Source organism: Hemiscyllium ocellatum, chromosome 20 (genome assembly GCF_020745735.1).
Source record: "Hemiscyllium ocellatum isolate sHemOce1 chromosome 20, sHemOce1.pat.X.cur, whole genome shotgun sequence".
In the NCBI taxonomy this organism is placed as follows: domain Eukaryota; kingdom Metazoa; phylum Chordata; class Chondrichthyes; order Orectolobiformes; family Hemiscylliidae; genus Hemiscyllium; species Hemiscyllium ocellatum.
Genome location: NC_083420.1, coordinates 1,743,882 through 1,758,986, shown reverse-complemented (window position 1 = coordinate 1,758,986; position 15,105 = coordinate 1,743,882). Strand labels below are relative to the sequence as shown.

The window sequence follows — 15,105 nt, the reverse complement described above, 5'->3', positions numbered from 1 at the left end:
AACAAAAAGGATTCACACCAGCCAGACCCGCTGAGACTGTCCGTGGGCTTCAGGGCAGCTGTCAATTGGTTCGGACAGCTGTCATTGAGACTGTCAAAGTGTTTGCTGCTTTGTACTGTTCCATGTAATTGCAAAAACTTACAGGAAGTGGCATGATCCATTCTGAAGGCATCATTTCAGAATTTGAAGGTTTTGTTTAGCCTATGTGCTCTGAGAGCTAGCTGCAGCAGGACTCTCAGGGGATGCAACGCTGCACAGGGCAAACTGCTGGAGAAGGGAGGATGCTGGTGGGAACACAAGGAGGCCTCATTGGTACACGGGTGGAACTTTGGTTTGTTCTTGAAATTACGGCATTACAGAGACTTGGCTGAAAGAGAGACTGGATTGGCAGCTGAATGTCCCAGGATTTAGATGGTTTAGGTATGATAGAAGGAGATGCAAAAGGGGTGGGTGAGTTGCATCATTGGTAAAGGAGTATCTGTCAGCTGTACTGAGGGAGGATATATCAGAGGATTCGTGCAGCGAGGCAGTACTCAGGAATGCGAAGGGTGAAATCACAATGCTGGGGTATAGTACAGGCCTCCCAACTGCCACAGGGAGATTCCTGATGAAGAGCTTATGCCCAAAACATCAACTCTTTTGTTCCTCGGATGCTGCCTGACCTGCTGTGCTTTTTCAGCACCATACTCCTGGTGCCAGCGGGAGATAGAGGACAGGATATGCAGACTGATTTTGGGAAGATGTAATAATAGCAGGGTTATTTTGGTGGGTGATTTTAATTTCCCCTATTTTGACGGGAACTCACTTTGCGCCAAGGGCTTGGATGGGGCAGAATTTGTAAAGGCCATTCAAGAGGGTTTCTTGACACAGTATGTAATCAGTCTAACCAGGGCAGGGATTAACCTGGACCTGGTTTTGGGAAATGAACCCGACCAGGTGAGGGAAGTTTTAGTGGGGGAGTATTTTGGGAGTAGTGACCATAATACGGTGAGTTTTAAGATACTCATGGATAGGGATAACAGGAATCCTTGGGTAAAGCTGTTAAATTGGGGGAAGGTGCACGACAACATTATAAGGCAGGAACTGGAGAATGTTGATTGGAGGTGGCTGTTTGAGGGACATTTGGGAGCTTTCCAAAGGCAGTTGGTAAGAGTTTAGGAGTGGCACGTTCCTGAGAGAATGAAGGATTGGGGAGGCAAGTTACATGGACCTTGGATGAACAGGCATCCTCAGTTAAAAAGAAAAAGGAAGCATATAAAACGCAAGAGGGTAGCCAGGGAAAGGGTTGGCCCACTCAAGGACAAAGGAGGGAACCTATGTGTGGAGTCAGAAGATGGAGGTGAGGTCCTAAACGAATACTTTGTGTTGGTATTCACCAAAGAGAAGGAACTGATGGAGGATGACCTCAGGGAAGGGAGTTTCAAATTTCTAAGCCAAGTTGTTATTAAAAACGAAAGAGATGTTGTGCATCTTAAAAAGTATTAAGGAAGCTAAATCCCCGGTTCTGATGGGATCTATCCCAGAATATTGAGGGAGGCAGGAGAACAAATTGCTCAAGCACTGATGGACATCTTTGTATCCTCTTTGGCCACAGGTGAGAATCTAGAGGATTGGAGAATAGCCAATGTTGTCCCATTGTTTAAGAAGCGTAGCACGGATAATCCAGGAAATCTACGAGTATTGATATGCAGAGGGATCTGGGTGTGCAGGTCCACAGATCACTGAAGGTGGCAGTGCAGGTAGATAAGGCAGTGAAAAAGATCTATGGTACGCTTGCCTTCATTGGAAGGGGCATTGAGTGTAAGGATAGGCAAGTGATGCTGCAGCTTTATAGAACTTTAGTTAGGCCCCACTTGGAATCTCACTACCAGAAGGATGTGGATGCTTTGGAGAGAGTACAGAAAAGGTTTCCAGCATATTGTCGGGTCTGGGGGATTTTAACTATGAAGAAGGGTTGGATAGACTGGGTTTGTTTTCACTGGAACGCAGGAGGTTCGGGGCGACCTGGCAGAAATTGATAAGATTGTGAATGACATGGATAGAGTGGAAAGTATGAGGTTTATCCCAGGGTGGAGGGGTCAATTACTTGGGGAGACAGGTTCAAGATGCAATAGGGGAAGTTTAAAAGAGATGTGCGAGGCAGGTTTTTTCACACAAAAGCAGATACGTGCCAGAAACGTGCTGCCAGTGGAAGCAGACACAAACAGCATTCAAGAAGCACCTGGATAAATACAGGAATAGGAAAGGAATAGAGGGATACGGATCCTGTAAGGGAAGACGGTTTTAGTATGGAAGGGCAGAATGTGTCAGCACAGGCTTGGAGGGCCGAACGGCCTGTTTTTGTCCTGCATGGTTCCTTGTTGTTCTTTGCTGTTAGGTTGCAAATCTTCAACTCCTGGCCATTGTGAGGAGGTATAAACTGAATTCAGTTACCTATTGCAGCTGGAGGTTGGCATTGCCAATGGCTGTGAAGGTGACCATGGCTATAATGTTTCATTACTCAGGTTCCTGCCTTGCTGGACCGGGAGATAGTTCCATTCTCTCCTTGGCTACTGTTCACTGTCACATATGAGAAACCATCCCACAAGGCTGCGGATATATGGAGAGTGATGAGGGAACAGGGAAGGCAGGCTGCTGCTACCTCAATGGTTGCAGGCATCACCATGGTGCAGGGTACCACTGCTTGTGTGTACCAGAACTCCCTCAACATCCATTGGTAGATCACCAACCATCACCAATCATTAAGGTCAATACTACCCATATCCTGAGCAATGTCACAATAGCCCCATTCTGCGACGATCCATTGCACCCAAGCTTCTGAATCCATGACTCTAAATGTAATTACAGTAAGTCCTTCTTTAAAGTTGACTCAGTTAACATTATTTCACTTTAACATCATTATTAAAGTAATGAAATATTTGTTAAAGTTTGTTTATTGATTCATGGTATGTTAACTGGGTCACCATCGATTTTCTATCTTCATTGCCATTGAGAGGTTTAAAGTTATTGATACAGATGTCCTGCTTTTGAGAATTTTTCCCCATGTATCTGCTCCTCCTCTCCATGCTGAAGTTACACAGTCATACAGCTGTAAAGCATGAAAACAGACTCTTAGGTCCAACTCATCCATGCTGACTAGATATTCTAAACAACCTATTCTCATTTGCCAGCATTTGGCCCATATTCCTCTCGACCCTTCCTATTTATATACCCATCCAGATACCTTTAAAATGCAGTAATTGTACCAGCCTCCACCACTTCCTCTGGCAGCTCATTCCATACACGCACCACCCTCTGCATGAAAAAGTTGTCCCTTAGGTCCCTTTTATATCTTTGCCCTCTGACCGTAAACCTATGCCCTCTCGTTCCGGACTCCCCGACCCCAGGGAGTCTATTTACCCTATCCATGCCCCTTATGATTTTATAAACTTCTATCAGGTCACCCCTCAGTCTCCAATGCTCCAGTGAAAACAGCCCCAGTGTACTCAGCCTCTCCCTTAAGCTCAAATCCTCCAACCCTGGCAACATCTTGTAAATCTTTCTGAACCCTTTCAAGTTTCACACCATCTTTCCGATAGGATGGAGACCAGAACTGCACACAGGATTCCAAAAGTGACCTAATCAATGTCCTGTACATCTGCAACATAACCTCCCAACTCCTATACTCAACTCTGTGACCAATAAAGGAAAGCATACCAAACGCTGCCTTCACTATCCTATCTGCCCGCGACTCTACTTTCAAGGAGCTATGAACCTGCACACCAAGGTCTCTTTGTTCAGCAACTCTCCTCAGGACCTTACCATTAAGTGTATAAGTCCTGCTCGGATTTGTTTTTCCAAAATGCGGCACCTCGCATTTATCTGAATTAAACTCTATCTGCCACTCCTCAGCCCATTGGCCCATCTGATCAATATCCCATCGTAATCTGAGGTAAATTTCTTCGCTGTCCACTACACCTCCAATTTTGGTGACATCTGCAAACTTACTAACTGTACCTCATATGCTCACATCCAAATCATTTATGTAAATGACAAAAAGCTGAGGACCCAGCACCGATCCTTGTGGCAATCCTCCACCACCATCCTCTATCTTCCTTCAATTCTCTCTCTTCCTTCAGTCTCTGTTTACCCTGCCTCCTCCCCACCCACACCATCTCCTATTCCCACTCTCTGCTCTGTTTCTAAAGTCTCCAGTGTCTGCTTCTCTCCTGGCTCCCTTTCTGAACTTTCACTGATGTCCTGGCCTCCACATTATGGCAGGGGCTGGTCAGTCCAGGTGGTTTCACCTGCACCAACTAGTGACTGCCACTAGATGGAGCCTGGCTAATTAAAACTTCATCAGGTGAACAAAGTTAAAAATCACCAGGTTATAGTCCAACAGGTTTAATTGGAAGCACTAGCTTTCACAGCACTGCTCCTTCATCAGCTGAGAGTAGTTTTAACGAATGTTTACAGTAAATACATTCACTTAGGCTTTTTTATTTTAAACTTCATTTTCAATAATTTACAATTCACCCTACCAACCTTCGCATTAACCACATCATCTGCCAACATTTCCGCTACCTCCAAACGGACCCCACCACCAGGGATACATTTCCCTCCCCACCCTTTTCCACCTTCTGCAAAGACCATTCTCTCTGTGACTACCTGGTCAGGTCCACGCCCCCCAACAACCCACCCTTCCATCCTGGCACTTTCCCCTGCTACCGCAGGAACTGTAAAACCTGTGCCCACACCTCCTGCCTCACCTCCATCCAAGGCCCCAAAAGAGCCTTCCATATCCATCAAAGTTTTACTAGTACATCCACCAATGTCATTTATTGTATTCGTTACTCCCGATGCGGTCTCCTCTACATTGGGGAGACTGGGCGCCTCCTAGCAGAGCGCTTCAGGGAAAATCTCTGGGACACCTGCAGCAGTCAACCACACCGCCCCGTGGCCCAACATTTCAACTCCCCCTCCCACTCTGCCAAGGACATGGAGGTCCTGGGCCTCCTTCACCGCCGCTCCCTCACAACCTGACGCCTGGAGGAAGAACGCCTCATCTTCCGCCTCGGAACACTTCAACCCCAGGGCATCAATGTGGACTTCAACAGTTTCCTTATTTCCCCTTCCCCCACCTCACCCCAGTTCCAACCTTCCAGCTCAGCACCGTCCCCATGACCTGGCCTACCTGCCTATCTTCCTTCCCACCTATCCACTCCACCCCCCTCTCTGACCTATCACCTCCATCCCCACCCCCATTCAACTATTGTACTTTATGCTACTTTCTCCCCATACCACCCTCCCTCTCATTTATCTCGCCACCCTGCAGGCTTCCTGTCTCTATTCCTGATGAAAGGTTTTTGCCCAAAATATCAATCTTTCTGCTCCTTGGATGCTGCCTGACCTGCTGTGCTTTTCCAGCACCACTCTAATTCAGACTTATAGATATATTTGCCATTGACACCCATTCAGGTAGAAAAATAGATTGTGACAAGGGTGTTTTTATCATTTATACTAATGATTTGGATGTGAGCATAAGAAGTACCGTTAGTAAGTTTGCAGATGACACCAAAATTGGAGGTGTAGTGGATATTGAAGAAGATTACCTCAGATTACAGCAGGATCTTGATCAGATGGGCCAATGGGCTGAGGAGTGGCAGATGGAGTTTAATTTAGATAAATGTGACGTGCTGCATTTTGGGAAAACAAATCTTAGCAGGACTTATACACTTAATGGTAGGGTCCTAGGGAGTGTTGCTGAACAAAGAGACCTTGGAGTGCAGGTTCAGAATTCCTTGAAAGTAGAGTCGCAGGTAGATAGGATAGTGAAGAAGCCGTTTGGTATGTTTCCTTTATTGATCAGTGTTTCATTGAGTACAGTCAGTTCTGATATAACACTATAGTTCTGTTCTCATGTGATCTTGTGTTATAACAAAATCATGCAATAGCCGTGCCATTTAAATTAATGGAGCTGGAATCATGTTATAGCCACTACAGGTAAGGAAGGTTCACATTCTACAAATAATGGTCTAATTTCTTTAATCGCTTGAAAGACAATTCGTATTGAAGAAACGCGCATTAGAGCAGAACTGATTGTACAGGTGTTGGGAGGCCATGTTGCGACTGTACAGGACATTGGTTAGGCCACTGTTGGAATATTGTGTGCAATTCTGGTCTCCTTCCTATCGGAAAGATGTTGTGGAACTTGAAAGGTTCAGAAAAGGTTTACAAGGATGTTGCCAGGGTTGGAGGGTTTGAGCTACAGGGAGAGGCTGAACAGGCTGGGGCTGTTTTCCCTGGATCGTTGGAGGCCGAGGGGTGACCTTATAGAGGTTTACGAAATTATGAGGGGCATGGATAGGATACATTGGCAAAGTCTTTTCCCTGGGGTCGGGGAGTCCAGAACTAGGGGGGCATAGGTTTAGGGTGAGAGGGGAAAGATATAAAAGAGACCTAAGGGGCAACCTTTCCACGCAGAGGGTGGTACATGTATGGAATGAGCTGCCAGAGGAAGTGGTGGAGGCTGGTACAATTGCAACATTTAAAAGGCATTTGGATAGATATATGAATGGAAAGGTCTTGGAGGGATATGGGCCTGGGTGCTAGCAGGTGGGACTCGGGATGATTAATGTGGGACACTTTTTTTTAGTTGAGAGAAGAGGAAGATTTACCTTTTCCATCAATCAAACAGTCATACAGCGGACAAACAGGCTTTTCGGCCCACCATGTCTATGTCAATTAACAAACACCAAACTACATTAATCCCATTCACTGCACTTGGTCGATAGCCGACGACACCCTGCCATTTTAAGTACTCAGGAGATGCTTCTTCAAAGTTGAGAGAGTACCTGCATCCGTAACCCTCTCAGGCAGCACTTTCCATATTTCCACCACCCTCTGGGTGAAAACATTAGCTCCCCTCTCGACTAGTTGCTCAACTCTGTCTACACATCTCATAATCTTGTATGCAATAATCAGATCACCTCTCAACCTCCCCTGCTCCAGACCAAACAACCCCAACCTATCCTGTCTCTCCTCATAACTGAGAGTTTCCATCCCAGGTAATATCTTGGTGAATCTCCTCTGCACCCTCTCCAGGTCCTTCTGATAGTATGGTGACCAGAACTGTACATAGTATTCCATCTGTGGCATAACTAATGGTTTATAAAGTTGTATAATGAAAGCAAGCATTTCGTATGCCTTCTTCCCCACCCTGTCTCCCTGTGCTGACACCTTCAGAGATCTATGCCCTTGTGCACCAAGGTCTCTTTGTTCCTCAGTACTCCCTCAGGACCTACCATTCATTGTGTATATCCTCCCCTTATTAGACTTCCCAAAATGTATCGGTTCACCCTTTTCAGGATTAAATTCCACCTGCCATTGCTCTGTCCAATTTCCCAGCTGATCAATATCAGACTGGAGCCAGAGACCATCCTCCTCACTATCAACATCATCATCAATTTTCATATCATCTGCAAACTTACTAATTATATCTTCTCCACTCACATTCAAATTGTTAATGTACATAACAACCAGCAAGGCTCCCAGCAGTGATCTGTGTGGCCCACTGAGACCCAGTGTATCTGCTGGATGCTAAACGTCTGCTCGGAGAGATCTTGCAGATGGAACAGTGCTCAGTGACAGCTGGACATTCCCTGTGCCTGTCAGCTCCTGTTGTCTTACATTGCTGACACTTGTTCTCAGCATCTGTTATTTGGCTCACGTTCGTGCTGGCCTGTCACATGATCCTTTAAAGTGTCCAAGTCTTCATGGAGCCCACTTGGAGTGTGGTCTGCAGATCTGGGCACCACACCTCAGGAAGGAGGTCTTAGCAGGGTTTACAAGAACAATACCTGCACTTTTACATGATTTGGAGATGCCGGTGTTGGACTGGGGTGTACAAAGTTAAAAATCACACAACACCAATTAAACCTGTTGGACTATAACCTGGTGTTGTGTGATTTTGAACTTTGCACTTTTACAGATTACATTATGAGGGCAGATTATATAAAGTTGGCTGTTTTCCCACAAAGGGTGGGAGAGCTTTGGAATTCTCTTCCACAAATGGCACTGGATGCTGGATCAGTTGTTCATTTTAAATCTGAGATAGATACATTTTTGTTAAGCAAAGGTATTAAGGTACATGGGCCGAAAGCCACAGATCAGGAGAAAGTGAGAGCTGCAAATGCTGGAGATCAGAGTCGAGAGTGTGGTGCTGAACATTTTGGGCATCATTCCTGATGAAGGGCTTATGATTTTGATTTTGATCTCCTGCTCCTTGGAAGCTGCCTGCCCTGCTGTGCTTTTCCAGCAACACACTCTTGACGAGGGCCACAGGTCAGCCATGATCTCACTGAATGGTAGAACAGGCTCAAAGGGCTGAATGGACTAGTCCTATTCCAATATTCCTATTCTAACAGTGCAAACAGACTATGTTGTTCTCTTGAGGTTGGTTGGTCTTCCCTCCCAGGATCTGTCCATGAGTGTTTCTGGTTTCCATTTCCAGCAACTTGAATGGCTTCCTCCAAAATTAACCTTCCTTTCAATTATAATAAATCTTGGATATGAGGAAGATTTATTTCATGGGAGCAGGAAGTACAGCTACATTTGGTTAGATGTCATCACTGGGACCTTGAAAGCTCAGGGACAACTCCTTGTCTCTAGCTGCAGGGTGAAGCTAATGTAACATGTCAAATTAACCCCTGCAGAACCACTGCCGTATACAACAGCACAGACGATGTCTGCCTGCACTGGTAGAAATGGGGTTCCGATTACAACCACATGTTGCAATCCCTCTACTGTTTACCAACATATCTCATTTTACCCCGTAATGCAGTAACAGAAATGTGCAGCTAAACTGATGACAGTTCAATAAATATTTCTTACCTCAAAATCTGAGCAAATTCAACTTTACAATCAAAGAAATGGTCTCACACTCGTCAAATGTATTGGATGGGTTGAATGATACATCAATAAAATTTTCCATTTGTTGAACGCCTTACTGAAGTCCATATAGATCACATCTACTGCTCTGCCCTCATCAATCCTCTTTGTTACTTCCTCAAAACACACAATCAAGTTTGTGAGACATGATTTCCCATGCACAAAGCCATGCTGACTATCCCGAATCAGTCCTTGCCTTTCCAAATACATGTACATCCTGTCCCTCAGGATTCCCTCCAACAACTTGCCCACCACCGACATCCGACTCACCGGTCTATAGTTCCCTGGCTTGTCTGTATCGTCCTTCTTAAACAGTGGCACCACGTATGCCAACCTCCAGTCTTCTGGCACCTCACCTGTGACTATCGATGATACAAATATCTCAGCAAGAGGCCCAGCAATCACTTCTCTAGCTTCCCACAGGGTTCTAGGATACACCTGATCAGGTCCTGGGGATTTATCCACTTTTATGCATTTCAAGACATCCAGCACTTCCTCCTCTGTAATCTGGATATTTTGCAAGATGTCACCATCTATTTCCCTACAGTCTATATCTTCCATGTCCTTTTCCACAGTAAATACTGATGCAAAATACTCGTTTAGTATCTCCCCTATTTTTTGCAACTCCACACAGAGGCTGCCTTGCTGACCTTTGAGGGGCCCTATTCTCTCCTTAGTTACCCTTTTGTCCTTAATGTACTTGCAAAAACCCTTTGGATTCTCCTTAACTCTATTTGCCAGAGCTATCTCATGTCCCCGTTTTGCCCTCCTGATTTCCCTGTTAAGTATACTCCTACTGCCTTTATACTCTTCTAAGGATTCACTCGATTTATCCTGTCTATACCTGACATATGCTTCCTTCTTAACCAAACCCTCAATTTCTTTAGTCATCCAGCATTCCCTATACCTACGAACCTTCCCTTTCACCCTGACAGGAATATACTTCCTCTGGATTCTTGTTATCTCATCCCATCTTCCAGCCATCCTTTTACCTGCGAACATCCACATACTGAATCAGTAAGCTTTCTTGTACACACTTGACAAATTCCTCTCCATGTAAACCCTTAACACTATGGCAGTCCCAGTCGATGCTTGGAAAGTTAAAATCCCCTACTGTAGCCACCCTATTATTCTTACGAATAGCTGAGATCTCCTTACAAGTTTGTTTCTCAATTTCCCTCTGACTATTAGGGGGTCTATAATACAATCCCAAAAAGGTAATCATCCCTTTCTTATTTCTCAGTTCTACCCAAATAACTTCCCTGGATGTATTTCCAGGAATATCCTCCCTCAGCACAGTTGTAATGCTATCCCTGATCAAAAATGCCACTCCCCCTCCTCTCTTGCCTCCCTTTCTATCCTTCCTGTAGCATTTATATCCTGGAACATTAAGCTGCCAGTCCTGCCCATCCCTGAGCCATGTTTCTGTAATTGCTATGATATCCCAGTCCCATGTTCCTAACCATGCCCTGAGTTTATCTGCCTTCCATGTTAGGCCCCTTGCATTGAAATAAATACAGTTTAATTTATTAGTCCTACCTTGTCCCTGCCTGCCCTGACTGTTTGACTCACTTCTGTTCTCAACTGTACCCGTCTCAGATTGATCTCATTCCTCACTATCTCCCTGGGTCCCACCCCCCACCTTACTAGTTTAAATCCTCACGAGCAGCTCTAGCAAATCTCCCTGCCAGTATATTAGTCCCCTTCCAATTTAGGTGCAATCCGTCTTTCTTGTACAGGTCACTTCTACCCCAAAAGAGTTTCCAATGATCCAAAAGTGTGAATCCTTCTCCCATACAGCAGCTCCTCAGCCATGCATTCATCTGCTCTATCCTCCTATTCCTGCCCTCACTAGTTCGTAGCACTGGGAGTAATCCAAATATTACTACTCTCGAGGACCTCCTTTTTAAATTCCTGCCTAACTCTCTGTAATCTCCTTTCAGAATCTCAACCTTTTCCCTTCCTATGTTGTTGGTTCCAATGTGGACAATGATCTCTTGCTGGTCCCTCTCCCCTGTGAGAACATTCTGCACCCTCTCTGAGACATCCTTGATCCTGGCACCAGGGAAACAACACACCATTCTGCTTTTTCTCTGCTGGCCACAGAAACGTCTGTCTGTATCTCGGATGACAGAATCCCCTAACACAATTGATCTCTTGGAACCTGATGTACCCCTCGTTGCATTAGAGCCAGTCTCAATACCAGAAACTTGGCTGTTCGTGCTACGTTCCCCTGAGAATCCATCACCCCCTACATTTTCCAAAACAGCATTCCTGTTTGAAATGGGTATATCCACAAAAGAGTCCTGCCCTAGGTGCTGACCTCTCTCACCCTTCCTGGAGTTAACCCATCTATGTGACTGTATCTGAGACTTTCCCCCCTTCCTATAACTGCCATCCATCACATACTGTTGCTGTTGCAAATGCCTCATCGCTTCTATTTGTCTCTCCAACCGATCCACTTGATCTGATAAGATTCGCAACCAAAAGCATTTGTGGCAGATATAACCCGCAGTAACCCTTAAACTCTCTTTAAACTCCCACATCTGACAAGAAGTACATATCACTGCAAAGGCCATTTTTGCTCCTTCACAATCTACAGACCCAGAAAATAACACCGTCTTATTCCTCTACAAACACTGCCCCAGGTTAAATTAATAGTTATGGCTTATATTTTAAGTGTAATCAAGAGATGTATAGCCAAAAATATATAATCAAGAAAGAACTCACTCTACTCACTACTGCAGATTCTCTGTAGGCCACACTTAAAACAATTAACTTATCTGATTCTGTGCTGTGAACTTCACCCAAACCGGTTCATCCAAGATTAGTTGTGAATTTCACTGTTTGTTAATTTTCCCAGACGCACTCCGATGTCCAGCGATACATGAATTCAAAAGCAGCAAAGGCAGTAGCTGTGCAGGTTCTCTCTCTCTCTCCTGCACTGTCCTCACCATGTGCTTCCTTTGTCTACTCTTTTCCCTTTTAAACTGCTGCTGTTTTGACTTTGTTTTCCCCAAAGTTCCAAAACAATGCAACAACATATAAAACCGGAATTGCTGCTCCTGGAATTCGAGGAAATCTCCTCCAGCCCCTAAAATACCTCAAAAAAGGAGCAGCTCTTACTGCCAGAAATTTTTCCCATCCTCCATCTTGGATTACCCAGAATTACCCAGAAATCCAGAATTTCTGGATTACCCAGAACGAAGCACAATCTCCCACATTCCATACACCCAGAAACTCTCACCCAACTAACCCTGAATTAACATCTAACTTTCGCCTATAGTGTCAAGGTAATGTCCTTACTTTTGGGCCAGGAAGCCCAGATTCAAGTCCCACCTTCTCCAGAGGTGTGTCATAGCATCTCTGAAGAAGTTGATGAGGGAAATATCCTATAGCCATTAGTTATTCCCCTGTTCTATTCACTCCTAGGCCAGATCATACTGGATGTAACAGACAGCCCCCTCAGCTGTACCTTGCTTTTCTCCTGTAACGCAGATAACGTAGATTAAGCTAAATTTATTTCCTGTCTTAAGTTTCCCTCAGAATAGCAGATGCAGCCCCTTTTCAGTTACTTTCCTTTGTCAAGAATTAAGTTGAATCTGCAACAGAAGCATGCATTCATATCGCACGAATAACACAGTAAAACATTTCAAATGATTTCACAGAAACACTACCAAGCAAATCTGACACACGAGAAGACAGGAGGACAGATGACCAGAAGCCGGTTAAAGGGGTAGATTTAAGAGAGGTCTTCAAGGAGGAAAGAGAGGAGAAGGAATTTCAGAGTCAAGTCCAGATACCTGAATCCAACGGTGGAATGATTAAAATCAGGAAAGTGCAAAAGCCAGGGTTGAAGCAGCGCCAGAGATTTCAGAGGCCAGTTAGAAAGAGGAAGTTACAGAGATAAGGAAGGGCAAGAACATGTAGGAATTTAAAATCAAGACTGAGAATTTTAAAATTGGAAAATTGTCAAATCAGGAGCCAGTGTAGGTCCAAAATGTTGAGATGATTTCTAGATGAGATTCATGTGAACTGGAATTCAGTTCTAGATGAGTTTGGGTGAGGGTGAGAGCGACAGATTGGGGGATCAACCAGGTGACTATTGGAATAGTCCATTATCGAGGCTGCTGGGGCATACCTGAGGATTTCAGCAGCAGCAGGTGGAGACTTGGTCATACTATAGGACTCGAAATAGGCATTCCTGCTGTTACAGTGAAAATGTAGTCAGGGAAATAACTCTTAGTAAATCAAAGTCACAAGTGGCTTGGGGTCAGTCTCAGTGTCAGGGGAGAGGGATGAGTCAACATAGAATGGAATTTGTGCAGGAAACCGAAGACAATGGTTAGCTGTTCCCAATATTCTTTCGGGAAACCATCTGCTCAGTTCAGAATTGGACATCCACAGGCAGCAAGACGGCTGCAGGGGTGTAGGTGCTGGCCAACTTCACCGGACACAGGGGATCAGATTTTGGAAAAGGAGGAGAATGGTCAGGGATCAACCCTTGGGCCACTCTTGATGTAATAAAATAAACCACTGCAAGTAATTCTTCGCAAAGGACTAGGCAAATAAGAGTCGATTCAGAGAGGGGAATCTCATCCTGTTGAATGTTGGAGGAGATCCATTGGAGGAGACTTGAATGGTCATCAATGGAGAACATAGAACAGTACAGGCCCTTTGGCCCTTGATGTTTTGCCAATCTTTTATCCTATTTTAGGATCAGACTAACCTACATACCCTTCATTATACAATCATCCATGTGCCTATTCAAGAGTCGCTTAAGTGAACCTAATGTATCTGACTCTCGTACTAACGCTGGCTGTGCATTCCACAAACATGCCACTCTCTGTATAAAAAAAACTACCTCTGACATCTCCCCTAAACCTTCCTCCAATCACATTAAATTATGCCCCACCACGATAGACATTTCCGCCCTGGGAAAAAAATCTGTCTATCCACTCTATCCATGCCTCTCATCATCTTGTACACCTCTATCAAGTCATCTCTCACCCTCCTTCGCTCCAATGAGAAAGGCCTGAGCTCCATCAATCTTTCTTCTTAAGACATGCCCTCCAGTGCAGGCAGCATCCTGGGAAATCTCCTCTGCACCCTCTCTAAAGCTTCCACATCCATCCTATAATGAGGCGACCAGAACTGAACACAGTATTCCAAGTGTGGATTAACTGTGATATTAAAGAGTTAATTTGCTCTGCTGACCTGCAGGAAATTGGATGTCTTTGACTTACAGGTAGAATGTAAGGAATTTACATTCCCATCCCTGGCAATTCAGAGCCATTTACATGGCCATCTCCTATTATTCAGCAATAATTTACATTTGCATCATCATCCTATTCAAAACCAATCGAACATTGCAGTTGGAATTTTGACTACACCCTGTAGTTAAAAAAAAAGATTCACAACAGATTTGACCATTAAGGGATGATTTACAGTATATTGTTTCTGGAGATGAAGTGGTCACTGCATTGTGTCTTAAGTGGCATGTGACTGTGAGGGAGTGACTGGGGGGTTGTCTTGTGGCCATTACTGACAGTGACATAAAGATTTTGTATAAAGGAAGGACTGTTTCCTTTGTTCACAAGCATAGCAAAGAGTGGTAAGAGTTTCTCCATCGCTTATCTTGTATTTGCTTAATAAACGTTTGCTTGTTCACAGAAGCTGGCATCTGCAGTTGCATCAAGTGTGTAAGAATCAAGAAAAAAAGAACCTAACATAACCAGGGCTGTATAGAGCTGCAGCATAACCTCGTGGCTCTTAAACTCAGTCCCCCTGTTATTGAAAGCCAATACACCAAATGCCTTCTTGACAACCCAATCAACTTGGGTGGAAACTTGGAGGGATCTCTGGACCCCAAGATCCCACTGTTCCTCAACACTGCCACCAATCCTACCTTTAACCCTGTATTCTGCATTTAAATCTGACCTTCCAAAGTGGAACACTTCACAGTTTTCAAAGGTGAACGCCATCTGCCACTTATTGACAGGTCTGCATCCTGTCAATGTCCCGTTGCAACCTACAACAGCCCTCCACATTACTTACGACTCCACCAACCTTTGTAGTCATGAGCAAACCTCCTAAACCACCCTTGCGCTTCCTCATCCAAGTCAGTTATAAAAATCACAAAGAGCAGAAGTCCCAGAACCAATCCCTGCGAAACAC

At 44.7% G+C, this 15,105-nt stretch overlaps 1 protein-coding gene across 1 annotated transcript in view; it reads right to left on the bottom strand.

Annotated features, from left to right (window-relative positions):
• The window catches only part of syt17 (synaptotagmin XVII), an 87,597-nt gene that overhangs the window by 42,665 nt on the left and 29,827 nt on the right, over window positions 1-15,105 (bottom strand). The window lies entirely within an intron of this gene.